We start from the raw sequence: 14,363 nt of genomic DNA on the forward strand, positions 1-14,363 counted from the left end.
GCATAGAGCTGAGGAACGTTTATTTTTAACTGCTCTTTGAGCCACAAATGGCTGTTTGAAAAGAAAATAAAAAAATCGCACAATGATTCTCTCTTCTGACCTACAGTGACATAAGGAACTCTCGGGAGGGGTGTAACCTCCACTTTTGGACCTTCCTGACAAATTTGAACAATTTATTTTGGCCAAATAACAGGCTAGGATTAATTATGTTTAATCCTTTGTTCCCCGAGGACAAATGGTTTCAGCATCCTGTGCAAGTAATGTGAGATATCTCATATGGGATGAATTTACCCCCTATTGAAACGCATCCACCCGGAATTTGAGAATTCACTTCTTTTTTTCTTTTTCTTTTTTTGTCTCAGGTTGTGTACATCAAAATATTTTTTTTTCCCTCTCGTGTATGAACTGCTTTTCCTACTATGTCCTTTTAAAAATATATAATAATTTGACCATTTACGAGATCAGCTGCATATGAAATCATTTCGCAGCAGTCCGCAGCTGGAACCACAGCTCTGTCGGACCTGAGGAAAGCCAGGGGAACCCACACACCACGGCAGTGGTGCTTGTGGGGAACAGGCAATGTTTGATTCCAGCCGACTTTGAGGGCAGACTTTCCTTCCAGGCACAGTGCTGTCGCCGTGCGTATGTTCGTATCCCACGAGCCAGCTTAGGGTTTCCCCTCTTTCCTCTATTCCTGATTTCTTCCTCTTTGATCAGCAGGAAACACCCTCCCTCCCTCCCAAGAAAAAACAGCCCTGCAATCAAAGATTGCCAAGCGTAAAATCTCAGCCTGTCTGTAAGCCATCGGATCATCCCCGCGGAAAGCACCATTGCCTATTTTCATTATCCAGCACAGTGCACGGCTGCAGATCTCTCTCGAGAGGTCAGCCCGGATTGCAAGTCTGACGCGTGTAAGCAGTATTCATGAATAATGTAAGCAGATTTCCTGGCTGAACGCTTTAATGATGGATAATTTCGCTTTGGAGGTGGAGAGTGGAGGGGTCAATCAACTTGTGTCTTTTTCTGTTTATATAAACAGTGAAAGACTGAGCTATCGTTTAAAATGCATCAGGTACATACCCACAAGTCCTTACGCCAAAACAAGCTAATATAATAAGGTTTACTCTGACATGGAATGAAAAATAATTAAACCACTACAGCTTGCCACCAAGCTAGGAAAATCATGGCTTGTTTGCCAAAGGAAGGGCAAGGCTTTCCACTGGATAAAAGCTCTTTAAAGTTCAGAGGAAAATCGGTGCTGTAGCATCTACCTTTAATTTGATTTCACTTCAATAATCAGCTATTTAAGCATGGGAATGGCAAATAATGAACACGTTTAATGAATATATACTATACATTTGAAGCCATTAGAAATAATGTAGAATGTAACTGTTTAGGCTCTGGATTATTTATTTATTTATTTTTGGTTGTTTTTCCCACCTGAATATCACATGACCTAGGGAGGGATCCCAACGGCAGCTAATGGAAACTGGCAGCAGGCAGTCCCTAGGGAGGGGCTATATTTGTGCCGCGATCCTGAAATGGAAAGCGTGGGTGTGGCACAGCAGTGACGGCCGAGCGGCGATAACGGCACAGGAGCGCGGAGAGGCAGACCGCCGTGTTTACCGCACGCTCCGACCGCGCATGTCAAACAGACGCGGGGAAAGAGAGGGAGGGCGAGGGAGAGGAGCTGGGGCAGAGGTCGCGGTGGTCGCGCTTTCGCGATCCATGCAGCACATCCTCGGGGGACAGCGCAGCCTTGCGAGTCCTCCCGCCGCAGCTCAGAGCGGGGCAGCCGACGAGAATATCGGCGCATTAAAAACGAAGCTGCCCTGGCGTCTCGGTCCGCGGGGATTTGCGGAGACGCAGAGGAACAGATGGCGATTATAATTGAGTGTTGATTAGACTGTGAGAAATGATGCCCTGACAGCGCTGTGAAGAGCCTATAGATGTGCACGCACACACACAGTCTCTCTCTCTCTCTCTCTCACGTATGGCACGCCCACCCGAATGCGTGGCAGAGAGTCTCCATGGCGCCAAGTCAAACCAAACTCTTCTTTCTCCCCCTCTCTCAGTGCCTACGCCTGTGTTCATGTGGGCCCGCGTGCGCCCTCGGACATGTAGTCGTGTTCAGCGCTGGCTGTGGATCTGCACCAGCGATTCCTGCGGTCCCCGCCTTCTGCTCTGAGTCCTATGACCTGAGCACTCACCCTCTGGCTCTCCCTTCCCACAATTCAGCGCTGCACCTCACGCTGTGCATCACATGGTCCCGTGAACCACAGCAAATGCCAGGAATGAGCAATAATCAGGGGCGGGTGAGAACCGACCTTTAAACTTGTGTTCTTTCTCATTCTGTTTCAGATTTTATTTGGTTGCCTTGTTTTTACTTGTGATTAACAACTTCTTAATTTTAGGTTAAATAAGGCAGTTAGACTCGAGCCAAACGTTATCTCATATCTTTGCTGTAATCACAGTTAATTGGAACTTGATCTCTGTGCTTTATTCGAAATTATTAAATGTGAAAGTGCTCAGAGGTAATTTAGTTGCATCAGATATACATAATTAAACAAAAAGGGAATCAGTTGCTGATTTACGATCCTTGCTAAAAACTGGCGAAGAGTAGAACTTGTAAGAAAAAAAGCCCCTCAAAAAGGTTTTACCTCCCTCTGTGTTGCTTGTGGGCGCCTTGACACTGTGGTGATGACACCACAGCCGACAGGCCTGAAGCGTGACGTATAATTGGCAATAGCTTCGCTAAGGAAGGCAGGGCTTCGGTCCGCAGGGCAGTCCCGTCGTGTCGCTCGCTAGCGACTCTTCTGGTCTTCCGGCCTCTTCGGGCAGGTAGCCGCAGCAGAGTTGGGAAAGTAGCGGTCGCTGCGCGCGTTGCAGTGTGTGCCCGTTCTGATTTGAGGGAGCATATTGCAGCGGATGGACGGACGTTTTGGGGCTGGGCATTCCTAATAACAATGAGGAAATGTGTGTGTACTGTTGCAATTATTTATGGGTAAGGATTATTTATTTGTAGCATTATTTATTTATTATTCGGTATTTATCATTTATTATGTGTTTGTAGCATGTGAGGATTATTTGTTTGTAGCATTCATTATGTGGTTGCATGTTCTCTCAGTCTCAGCCAGTGAGCCCTGTAAATAGCCTACAGTCTCCTGAGACACAAGCCCAACTGTCGAAGCTGCAGGAGTAACGAACTCTTTTATTAAATGAGCATCCTTTTACCAACAGAGCATCACATTAAATCTTCCCTGACCACTTTTAACCAGGAGGCGGGCCTCACCAGAGCCAATGGACGACCACCATGTTGCCTAGCATGATAAACAGTTGTGTAATAGTACTTCACCGTAGGCATAAAGAGATGTCCTTATGTTCACCTGTGAAAGGAAATTAATAAGAAGGTGGTAGTGCGGTTGAATTGATGAGTGGTGCTGCTCATTCACCTCACAGGCTTATTTGTAACAGTCTTCCTATTTTTAAGTTTTACATAGGTTTTCTGGTATAGAGAGTGGATAGAGATTGCACAAATTAATATGGCCGTTTGCAGGGAGATTGTTGAATTAGTGTGCTGGCCCGATACCTATAAAGTATGCTTGCCAAGGCCAAGTGCAGCTCTCTGCTTGGAGAGAGCCAGGAAGGAAGGGGGGGGGGGATGTTGAAAGGAATCTCTTAAATGAAAGCTGGTGATTTACGGCTCCGTTCAGGCAGGCGACAATCTTTCCATCAGTGCCGGGCTCTTAAAAAGAGCACGGAGGACGGTACTTTGAGAAAATTACACCCAGGAAAGGTTGGACGTCCCCCACAATGTACAAATTAGCCTTGCAGGAGCCTGTGACTTGTGCATTTGTGAGTGTGTGCGTGCGCATACGTGTGTGGTACTGTATACCCGACTGAACAGTTTTACTGTGGCTCAGAATCACACACATTTGCTGGATTACTCTAGTAGGCGTTAAAACGTTAGTAATTTATTTCAAGCTTCAATTCTTCAGTGAATAACATCTCTTCTTTTTCCCACGGCGCGCAGGCACTGCCGGCGCGGGCTATGCATGGCAAATTGTGGTCACTCACTCACTCACAGACAACTTTTGAGGGACGTTTTGTGGGACGCATGCGCAGGTGGTGCTTCGTTTAGTAGGATGCATGCGCAGGTGATGCCAGCTAAAACGTGTCTGCGGAAGTGAGCTGCGCCGTGGGTCTGGACGGTTCCGTGCTTGTTTCTTCAGAACACACTTATGCAGTTCTCGCCCTGTTACATCCCAGTTGCTCATTATTGTAAAACACCTCTGTTTTTTTTCTGTGCTGTCCAAACTGTTTGCTGTGCTCAGTTTAGTGTGAATGGGCGGATTTCTAATTGGTTACCTGTCTACTGCCTCGGTAAGTTTGAGGGAGTGCTTGAAGCTTCGTGCGCTGATACTTTTCATGCTTCCTCTGGGCTTTGAGTGAAGGCGTGGACCCTAATGTGACACTACCGTGGTGTGTGTGTGTGTGTGTGTGCATGTGTGTGTGCGTGTATGCATGGGCGTGTGTTGCTGTTTGCATTTGTGTGTGTCTGGGTATTGATGTAGCCTTCTCGACGTTCAATATGCTAAATGGATGGGAAGCATGACAGGCTTTTGTCCTGGGAAGATGGGCTTGATTGTATTGATGTGCTTCCCCATTGTGCCTGTAGCTCTGCAGCTTAGGACCAAAAGACAGCAGGAAAGCTCTAACAGTCACACGCCACAGCAGCTCACAGCTCGCAAGAGGTGGTTGTGAAAAGCTATGACCATAATCTGTCTACTTGTGGCTGTTTACTTGTGGCGGTTCCAGGGGCTAAGGAACAGTAATGTTTTAGCAGTCTCTGACCAGGCTTTGCACATTCCATTTTGATGAGGATGACCTGTTCTTGAACGTGGATGGAGAACATACTCTGTTTCCATCACGGCGCGGGTCTGATGACGGTTGATGGCAAAAGTGTCGTCGCTGGGAAGGGCGAACCGTGCGAATCCTTGTTAACACAGTTTGCAGATCTTCAGTGGCTGTTACCGCGTCTCAGGCGACGTAGCTGTGCGCCGTCCTTCGCTGACGCTTTGAGAAAGTGACGTTCAGTGTGCGACAGCGAAAGGAATCTCATCTTTTCTCTGACAGATTGCAGTGCGGACGAGAGGTGAGATCGCAGCGGTCGTGTACGAGGAGGTCATCTTTTTCTTGTCGCGATTCGAGGTCGGCCGCGGATTTCGTGTGGCAATATTATGTGGGAGGAGGAATGACTTTGGTTTTATTGGGCGGGTGGAGACACTTGTTTTGCTCTGAGTCTGTTCTCCTGACTAATTTAAATTGGGGTGCGTTTCCTAGGAGTAACAGGAATCTGTCCCAGCCTGGAAGGAGCTTCCTCCAGCTGTTCCCAGGCCCAATACCACCCCTCCCATCATCTGTCTGGGTGAATATGCGAGAGAGGTGGAGATGAGCGAAACTGTTTGTCAGCCTCGGGGCAGCTGAACTTTATTAGTTTGGTGATTTCCTGTAGGGGCCTTCCATGTCGTTGCATATTTGCTTAACGGTCACTCGTGTTTAGCACAACTTAATTGCCTTGCGTGTTTACACAGGTTGATGTTTACTGAAGCAGCCCAGGTTGAATAAATAGCTCGGTCAGGGGGACGTCAGCAGCCCCCCTGCCTGTCTTTCGAACCCGCAGCTCCCCTGATTAAAAGCCTTCCGCCTCACAAACCGCTACCCCGTACAGCTTCACCTGTTTGAACAACAGGCAAAAATTTAATGAAGTACGGACAAACCAGTGTAGAATGAGGCTGAGAAAATAGTGTTCAGTTTCTGAATTAGTCCTGACCTCAGGAGAGGAAATGACAGGTTATTTTGTGTTTTCCTTTCCAGTAGTTTGTAACCCCTTATTACAGAACCTCTCCCTGTGCAGTGGGGTTACAGTCAGGAGTATGGCATGTTATCTTTACTGACTACGACACAGTCTCAGTAGACCATCTCAATACAAAGCATGTTGGACAAACAAGGATTGCTGGGATTATCGAGTGGGCAAGTTCTAAATGATGGCTGTATTTATGGAGAGGGAGAGATACCACTGTAACATTCTTTGGGCAATAGTCCTTTTCCATTCTTTATTTGAGGATTTGTTTCTCCTGACACCATTCCTTACGTGTTGTATCAGTATACAAGTATGCCCTGTAGAACAAAGAAAGATACCACTGGTTGCCCGTGCGGCATGTCCCAGTGGATGTTTTTGAAAGTGTTCCTTTTTTGCTAGCTGCTTTTTCCATTCAGAATTTTCTGTGTGTGTGTGTGTGTGTGTATATGTCTGTCTGTCTCTCTCTCTCTCTCTCTCTGCGTGTGTGCAGTGTGTGTGTGTCTGTGTGTGTGTGTGCGTGCGTGCGTGCATTTGTTGCAAACTGACGGTACATTCTGTTCTTCTTCATTTCTCCAGCAGATACTACACAGCCCCTGTGTTCCTGATCATTTTTATATGAATCTAAATGACTATTCATGGCCAACAATTTCATTCACATTGTTATGCCAGGAGATCTTATAAAGAATAATTCTGGTACTATTATCTCTGGTCTGTGCTGAGAGCAAACATGCAGTGTTCTGACCTGATTTCAGTCTAGTTTTCCCATCTTTTAAAATTGTATATAGAGCCCAAGTTGGCCATTGCCCTCCCTCCATTCTTAATGATTCTAAATTAATTTAAATTAATTATTGCCTGACATGCGCTAATTAACATTGATCTATTTATAACCATTGTGTGTGCTCTCAGTGATTGCATTTTGCATAAAGGTGCCCCCCTGCCCCACCCCCAAAGGTTGATGTCTCATAAAAGCAAGCAAGCAAGTAAGACAGAATCTGAGTCACAAATGGTTCCTATGCCAACCGAATCCCATGTGATCCAAGGTTCACGGCAGAGGTCAGCTGGATGCTGCCTGGGTGCCACAAATCTATTACCATCCTCCTGGCTCATGGCCAAAGATGTTTCCAGCTTTAGGAAAATGGTAAGGCTCTGTGGCAGAATTTTCCATCTTACTTTTTCTCCTTTTTGCTCTGATTATGGCAAAGTCCAAGTTATTTGACCACCTCCAAACTAAATCTACCCAAGGATGTGCAGGTTCTCCAATGAACCAGTTTTTTGTCTGGGGGGAAATCTCCCTGTTCAATGCCTCAATAATGTACGGATGTTTGAGGCTTTTTTTTCGCTTTTCTTCATAACACATAACAAGCTCCCTGGCATTCCGCAATGTTTTTGTCTGTCGCTCAGCTCCAAGGTCCCTTTCCCATAATCTCTGGGCTGTTTTGTCAATGATGGCTTTTGTTTCGGCATCTCAGTTGATGGAATGCTTCAGTGCATTCCTGTTTGTACTTGGTCAGTGCTCACAGTGCTCGCTCTCTCTCTCTCCCTCACTCTGTCACTCTCTCTCTCTCTCTCTCACTTACTCACTCACCCTCTCTCTTTCTCTGGGAAATGTTGCTAATGTTACATTTCCTTAGCAGGCTTGAATGACTCATGCAAAGAAGAAAACACTTTTAATTCCCTGGGCTTTCTGAAGAAGAAGAATGATTCACTTGGGGGCCAGTGACGAATCAGGCATGCCTTAAATTGCACCACTGCCTGAACTGGCACTGTGTGGGACAATGCTACTCAGGTCATGGAACAAGAGGACGTTCCGGCCGTTAATGAACCAATGTCTGGCCACGCCCCTTACTGTATGTTCACAGTGAGACTGCACATCAGATCATTTTAATGTGGACCATTAGTGGCGCGTGTTTTGCATGTTAAGTGCTAGGAGCTGAATACTGTTAATATATACTGCAAGTGTGCTGATTATTTCCTCTGTGTCGTATCACTGTATCATAAAGCATGGCTGTGTCTGTGATCTTTTAATGCTTATTTAGTCTCCTGGAAAGCTGTACTGTAGACATGCATTGCATTTTCAGTTAATGCCTCTGTCTCACCGGATCTCTGTTTGAATCTGCTGTTTCTGTCACGGAAAATTAAGTAGTTTAATCACTAAAATCTCATTTCGAAGCCCTGCAGCCTTTAGAAGCCGCACAGACGATGTGTCGATGCACTGGAGGAGCCAATGAGATGCAACACTGTTAAATGGAATCGGTCAGTCTTTGCGATAGTTCAGAACACAGTGGGTGGTAATTGTGATTCTTTCTGTGGTACTGTGATTATCAGCTCGCAAAGAAACTACACTGACACGAGTGCAGATCTTTAATTTGAAAATTGTACAGTACAACCGCATGCACTTCAGGAAGATTTTTGTCATGTTATCTTGGATTTGTTAAATTATGAAAGGTGCAAATAAATAGCTATGCATAGGATTCATGTTTTTGAATCCCGTGATACTGACTGGCGACATCAATTGTCATTTTGTGGGGAGCCGCAGCTGACCTGCAGCACGTACAGTACATGCCGGCACGTGAAACGTTTTATCTGAAAGCCTCAGACATGATACGGTCTTGTTCGACATTGCTTGTGGGCAAAGGGGGAGGGGGTGGTGAAAGGGATGGTGGGATTGATGATACGCCTTTCACTACCCCACACATGGCCCCACACAAAAAAGGCAATCCCTAGGGGAATCCCGTAAATCCCCTGTTTGTGAAAGGAGGAGAGCTGCCATCCGTAATTCTCTAAAAACCAGAGTTTTCAAATGATTTCAGAGCAGAAAATATTTGAAGGCCCTGTTACTGCCAACATGTCTACGTACAATTTTCTAGTGAATGAAGGCCCAACTCCAAATGTAATTTAACAGCCACATGAGTGTAATTATCCTTGGGTGTTTCATTTTGCTTCTCTGACTTAAACACAAAACCCATGTATCGAAAACAAAAGTGTAATCCCTGACTGCAAATCTCCGCTTTAATTGGATTTTGATCATTTGCATGGTAATTGCGGCCGTGACCAGTAATCTGTTTAATTTCTTGCTTTCCCTACTTTCTCTCTGGCAATCCCATTCTGACGGGTGGCTGCATATAACCAGCTGCTCTAAGAGGAGAGGCAGCAGTGCTTTGGTTCCAAGGTGTCCAGTGGCCCCCAGTACGACCCTACATTGGCTGGGCTGTTCTTCAGGGTGTCTGACTGAAGTCTCTGCCTTTCCTAAACTGACTGTGGTCTCAGAATTCACCAAATAGGCTACAATTATTTATCGCTTGGCTTCAGCAGCATTGACATTGTTAATGGCGGTCTACGTGGTGAGGAAATGTTGTTTATGTAGTTAATGTCTAATGATAAATTACTAATAAATGGATAATGGCAATGTTCTTTTTTCCGTTATTTTGTAATTTGCTTGTAAAAAAAAAAAAAAAAAAAAAAAAAACCTTTTCATGGAAAAATGCCTGTTTGGTTCCATGACAGGTGGTGTTGATGAAGCAGAAGGCGGAGAGGAGTTGTTTTATTTGAGGAGAGGTTAATCGCACACAGAACTCTTCAGCAGGGGAATACCTTTGACTGCCAAGAGCAAGGCTTTTGGCCTACCACCAAGATGACTCTCCTGCACGGAACGACCCCCCCTCACCTTTCTCTCTCAGTGAAGGTGCTGTGCATTAGTGGCCATCTGTTCAGCAGGTTTGATCTTGGTTTATGGAATGTGCTGCACTGGGCATGCGCTTGACCAGTGAGCTTGAGGACTTCATTCTAGACCCGGGGTCCTAGCTTGGTTTGATTGCCAGGCCATGAGTGTCTGCTATATTCAAATGTGAAGCAAAGCACCAAAGACTGGCAGCATTATAGAAACCTGACTGACTTAGAAATACAGCCTGGAGTCTATGCTTTTATGGGATATGTGAAACAACCACGGCGATTAGCCAGTGATGGGACTGGCTGTTTTCCAGCAGTTCATACAAAGGTTTCCTCTTTTGTCTTTCTCACGCGTGGCCGCATGCGCGCACTGAAATGTACACTGTGTACACTTTCCCTTTCTTGGGATTTTAGGCCCTTGTGCAAACCTGGTTTTAGCATTAGAGCTCAGGCTAGCTGACCCTGTTGCGCACCGCGATAGCTTTTCATTTTTTGCCTGTGGGACAAAAAATATATAAATATTCATACTGGTTGCCTCAGTTGTTGAGCCCTCTCTGAGTGGTTGGTCATTTGTTTGATGGCTTGGGGTGAAAAATGGAAGCGCGCCTCGACTGTCTGGCAGGACTCCGACTGAGTCAGGACCTCTCCACAGTTTATTCAGAAAAAGGTGCACCGCTAAGACTCATGACTATTTATAAAGCACTCGAGCTGTCGGCCACACGGCTGCCAAACAATATATGTATGCATAGCCACTCGCCAAGGATATCTATTAATTTGCTGCGCTACCATCACGGACCAACTTCATTTTTAATATAATAATGAAGGTCTGTGTGTGTGTGTGTGTGTGTGTGTGTGTGTGTGTTCAGGTCAATTATATGTTCTAATGGTTAGTTACACCACCTGTGTTGATTGTTTTGCTGTGTGATGTGTTTATCTGTTGAGTTCGGTGTTTGGGATAATCGCCGTGGTGAATGCACTCTGGTTTTCTGTTCATCAGCAGAGCTCTGTGCTTAGGCTAATGACTGAGCAATGGTGGCGCGCAGCCTAACTCTTTGTGTTCTCTGTATTAATCGACTCTCTAATGATAAATGTACTCTGACTATTAATCAGCCGAGCTATATACTCAGGGTAATTGGTTGAATGCGCTCTCTCCTTCCCTCCTTCCATTTCATCTGATTCAAATTAAGAATGCTTTGACTATGTGTTCATGTACATTCTCTTTGACAAAAGCTTCTGATATGAACACAATGTCTTGTGCAGATTCATTCCTTATTGTTTGCTTGTGATGGATATTGCAGAGCGAATGAAAGATTTTTTGGAGATGTTTTTCTTGGCCCGTGGAACTTTAAAGCCGTGTCCAGATGGAGGTGTGGAGGGGTGTGAGGAGCTCAGTATAATGAGAGTAGCCTTCCCTCTGACAGACTGTTTATAGAGTTCTGATAGTTGTGGCTGGGTGGTGCCGGTTATTTTGCTTGCTTGGTTGATGACCCTTGAACGTTTTGTTTTGCTTTTGACTGAGGGGATGGTCAACCAGGATGTGATGTTAAAGGTCGGCTCTGATTCAGTGAGGAATGTAGACAGCTGCTAAAATGTCCTGCTTGATGTTGAAACCCCTTAGCTTCCTCAGTAGGATCAGGAACTGCTGGATCTTCCGGTACACGGTGTCAACTTGCTGGGGGAAAAAAACAGGATGCCCACGCCAGGTACCTAATGAACTGGACCTGCTCCACCACCTGTCCCTTCAGCCTGAATCAGTCTGGTGTCTGAAAAGCTTTTTGGTCCTGTCCATCATGGTTTAAAGTTTGAGTTAGGAATACAGCCTAATACAGAAAGTTTGGCAATTAAAACCTAGTCAGTCAATGCACTGCCCATGACCATTTTGCTTATTTTTTATTGAATTATTGATTTATTTTACTTTTATTTACTATTTTGGTGCAATATCTTAACTTTTCTGTATAGATCATAAACCCGAAGGCTCTGCTGAGCTATCAGCCCGTAGTTCTAATTTAGTAAAAGGAAAAAATATCAATATGATTTCATATGTCTTGGCGGTTCTGGCGAAACTGCTGCAGCACTCTTGTCTCGCAGAACTCTGCTGAAGTGTTCATTAGTCCCTTGGTAGGCCTCAGGCCCTTTGGCAGAGATGTTAATTACGGGTGGCAGTTTGGTCAGTTCCAATGACTGTAAGCCTGGCACGCACACTTGTGGTCACGGTGTACCCACCATGATGTAAAATGTTAGCTTTGCGGTTGAGGACAGAAACTGACCACATTGCTGGGACATGTCTTGGGGGAAATTACTTCTGAGTGTATTTGTATAAATTGATTTGTTTTTTCAGCTTTGTCTAAGGTTTTTGCAGCTTTTTTGAAACTTTCATCTTGTGAGAAACAGCTCAGCACACTTGGAACAATAGAACGTGAGGAACCTGTGCTCGAACCTGGTTCTTCTGGAAAGGGGTCTTCTCACTGTATGTCACTTGTACTCTCCCAATTCTGGTGATTCATGTGATTCAGAGCAGACTGGAAAAAACGGCACTGAGTTGCATTACCTCGCTCATGTTACTGGTATTGTTTACGCTCTAATTTTAATTTCCTGTCTGTCAGGTAGCCATTGAAACTGCAGCTTTGTGGTTGTGTGCATTCCCAAAACACAGGCGCTAATGTTTAGTTTGTATCTCTTTACCAGCAGTTTACTACGTCAGTCTGATAACAGAGGGATAACGGTAATGGAAGAACTATCTGACGGCTGGTTCAGAACAGAGCCCAGGTTGCCCAACTCAGTTAATTAACCCCCTGATCTCCCGGCAACCATCGTGTGTGGGGTCCTCCTCCCGTGATTCCATTTCCTGTGTGTGTCGAGTGTGGGGGAAAAATCATGTCCTGACCATTTACTGTGGAGTAATATAGCCTAGTGCTCACAAGCTGTGGACACCACTGTAATGGACGGACGAAATTCAGGAGATTGAGACTTCACCTTTCACAGGTTTAAGCCTGTCAACATGGTCTCTTTGGAAAACATAATTGAACCTTTTTTGTTTAGTTTTTAGTTTTGTCCCAAAGCCTTCTGGAGGGCATCTCTCTCCCTCCCTCCCTTTCTCTCTTAGGAAACCTTTGGAAATGTATTGATAATAGATGTTTATAAATGTATGCCACCCAATGTTTGTGTCACTTGCTCTCTATGCTTATAAAATGAATGAAGCATAATAAGGTTCTGAGGCATTTTGGCCTGTGCAGACACCAGTTTTATAAACAGTGCTCTTTATAAACAGTGCTCTGGCCATCTCTTTCAGACCCTCCCCGCTTTCTCTGGCAGCACCCACCCCTTCGACCCACATGCGGTTCCTTGTTGTCTTGCAGTCACAGGCTCTCCAAGATCCATCAACACAGATGCTAAAAATAGAGAGAGAGAAAGGGAGAGAGGGAGAGAGAGGGAGAGGGGGGGGAGAGAGAGAGAGAGGGATGGGGGGAGAGTGAGAGAGAGAGAGTGAGTGTGAGAGAGCGAGTGAGTGTGAGAGAGTGTGAGAGAGTGGGAGAGGGAGAGAGGGAGAGAGGGACAAACTCAGAGCCCTCAGGAGAAGCTGGTACACTCAGGCCAGAGCAGCCCTGACCTTCCACTTCCTCCCAAAAGGCTGCAGACATCAGCAACCCCCCCCCCCCCCAGGCCCCGGTGACGCACCTCCGTGACATTTTATTTCCCCGGTGGAGAAAACCTCTTCGAATCTCTTCATTCTCTGCAGTCATTCATGTCACCAGCGCTTTCCAATCAACCGCCTCTCTCTGCCAATAAGGGACCACAGAACCTGCTGTGGCAGCTTTAGTTTTCTCAGGCTAATTGACTGAATTTGTCAGTCAAGGTGTGCCAGTGCCTGTTTTCCTATGGCAATACAACATGAAGCGAGAGGACCCCTTTTCCAAAGAGGCATCTCTGCAGTGACACACAGGTCCTTCGCGTTCCATTTCTCCAGTGTCTGGGGTCGTTTCTCACAAAATGAATATTTTGAAAAGGCAGCAAAAAACCTTATCAAAAGCTGAGAAAATCAATTCATAGAGTCAAATGTTTTTTGCCTTTTGCTTTTCTCTTAAAGCACCAAAGGTTGATAAACATGCACAGTTTGAGTTTAAATGGCCAGACTGACTCATTACTCAGCAGAAATGGTCCATTTTGTTTTTCATTATTGAGTGTGTGGACATTACCTTTTTTGGTCATGCGGCATCATTGTTTTCGTTCTCTTTTTTGTTAATACTGTGATACTTTGGCTTTTACTTTGTGTATGAAATCACCCTGGCAACCCTAACATGGACCAGCTCCCTGGTTCTGACCTTTGGCAGAGCCAGAGTGGACCGACAGAGAGCTGGCAGAGATGTCGCCTGATTCCCCTGCTATCTGATTAGCAGCGCGTGTGATGCAGAGGAACATTTGTTGAAAAAGGTTTCCTGTTTTAGGTTCATGTCTTTGAGCAGGTCCTGAAGTGCCTTCCTGTTCTAGCAGTAATGAACACAGACAGAACGGAAAGGTGTGCACATCATCTAAGGCTATGATGACCGAGTGAGGCAAGGATTTATGTTCAGAGATACGGCTCAGAATCACCCTCACGGGGAGTCAAGGCTATTCACTCTGCCAGCTGACTCACAGTCCACCTTCTCTTTCACTGCACTTCCTGTTTAGACAGGAAATTGATCCCATGAGGCTAAATCTCTGGGTGGGGAAGGGAATTTCCTCAGGTGCTGGAATTTTTGGCTCCTGCCCGCCATTACTCCCAGCAAGCCACGAGGCTTTAATAAAATTCCCCTGAAATGTTGCAGTGCAGAATGTATTTCTCCACAGACCTCCCAAG

At 45.5% G+C, this 14,363-nt stretch overlaps 1 long non-coding RNA gene across 2 annotated transcripts in view; it reads left to right on the forward strand.

Annotated features, from left to right (window-relative positions):
- The window catches only part of LOC118229488, a 33,598-nt gene extending 24,345 nt beyond the window's left edge, over window positions 1–9,253 (forward strand). The window contains exons 3-5 of one of the 2 annotated variants that reach the window (XR_004765680.1): window positions 6,904–7,001; window positions 7,495–8,116; window positions 8,994–9,253. This is a non-coding gene — a long non-coding RNA (uncharacterized LOC118229488). The remainder of the gene's footprint in view (window positions 1–6,903; window positions 7,002–7,494; window positions 8,117–8,993) is intronic. The other variant, XR_004765681.1, reaches the window with a different exon arrangement.
- The last annotated feature ends 5,110 nt before the right edge of the window (window positions 9,254–14,363 follow it).

The sequence above is a fragment of the Anguilla anguilla genome, chromosome 6 (genome assembly GCF_013347855.1).
Source record: "Anguilla anguilla isolate fAngAng1 chromosome 6, fAngAng1.pri, whole genome shotgun sequence".
Classification (NCBI taxonomy): Eukaryota; Metazoa; Chordata; class Actinopteri; order Anguilliformes; family Anguillidae; genus Anguilla; species Anguilla anguilla.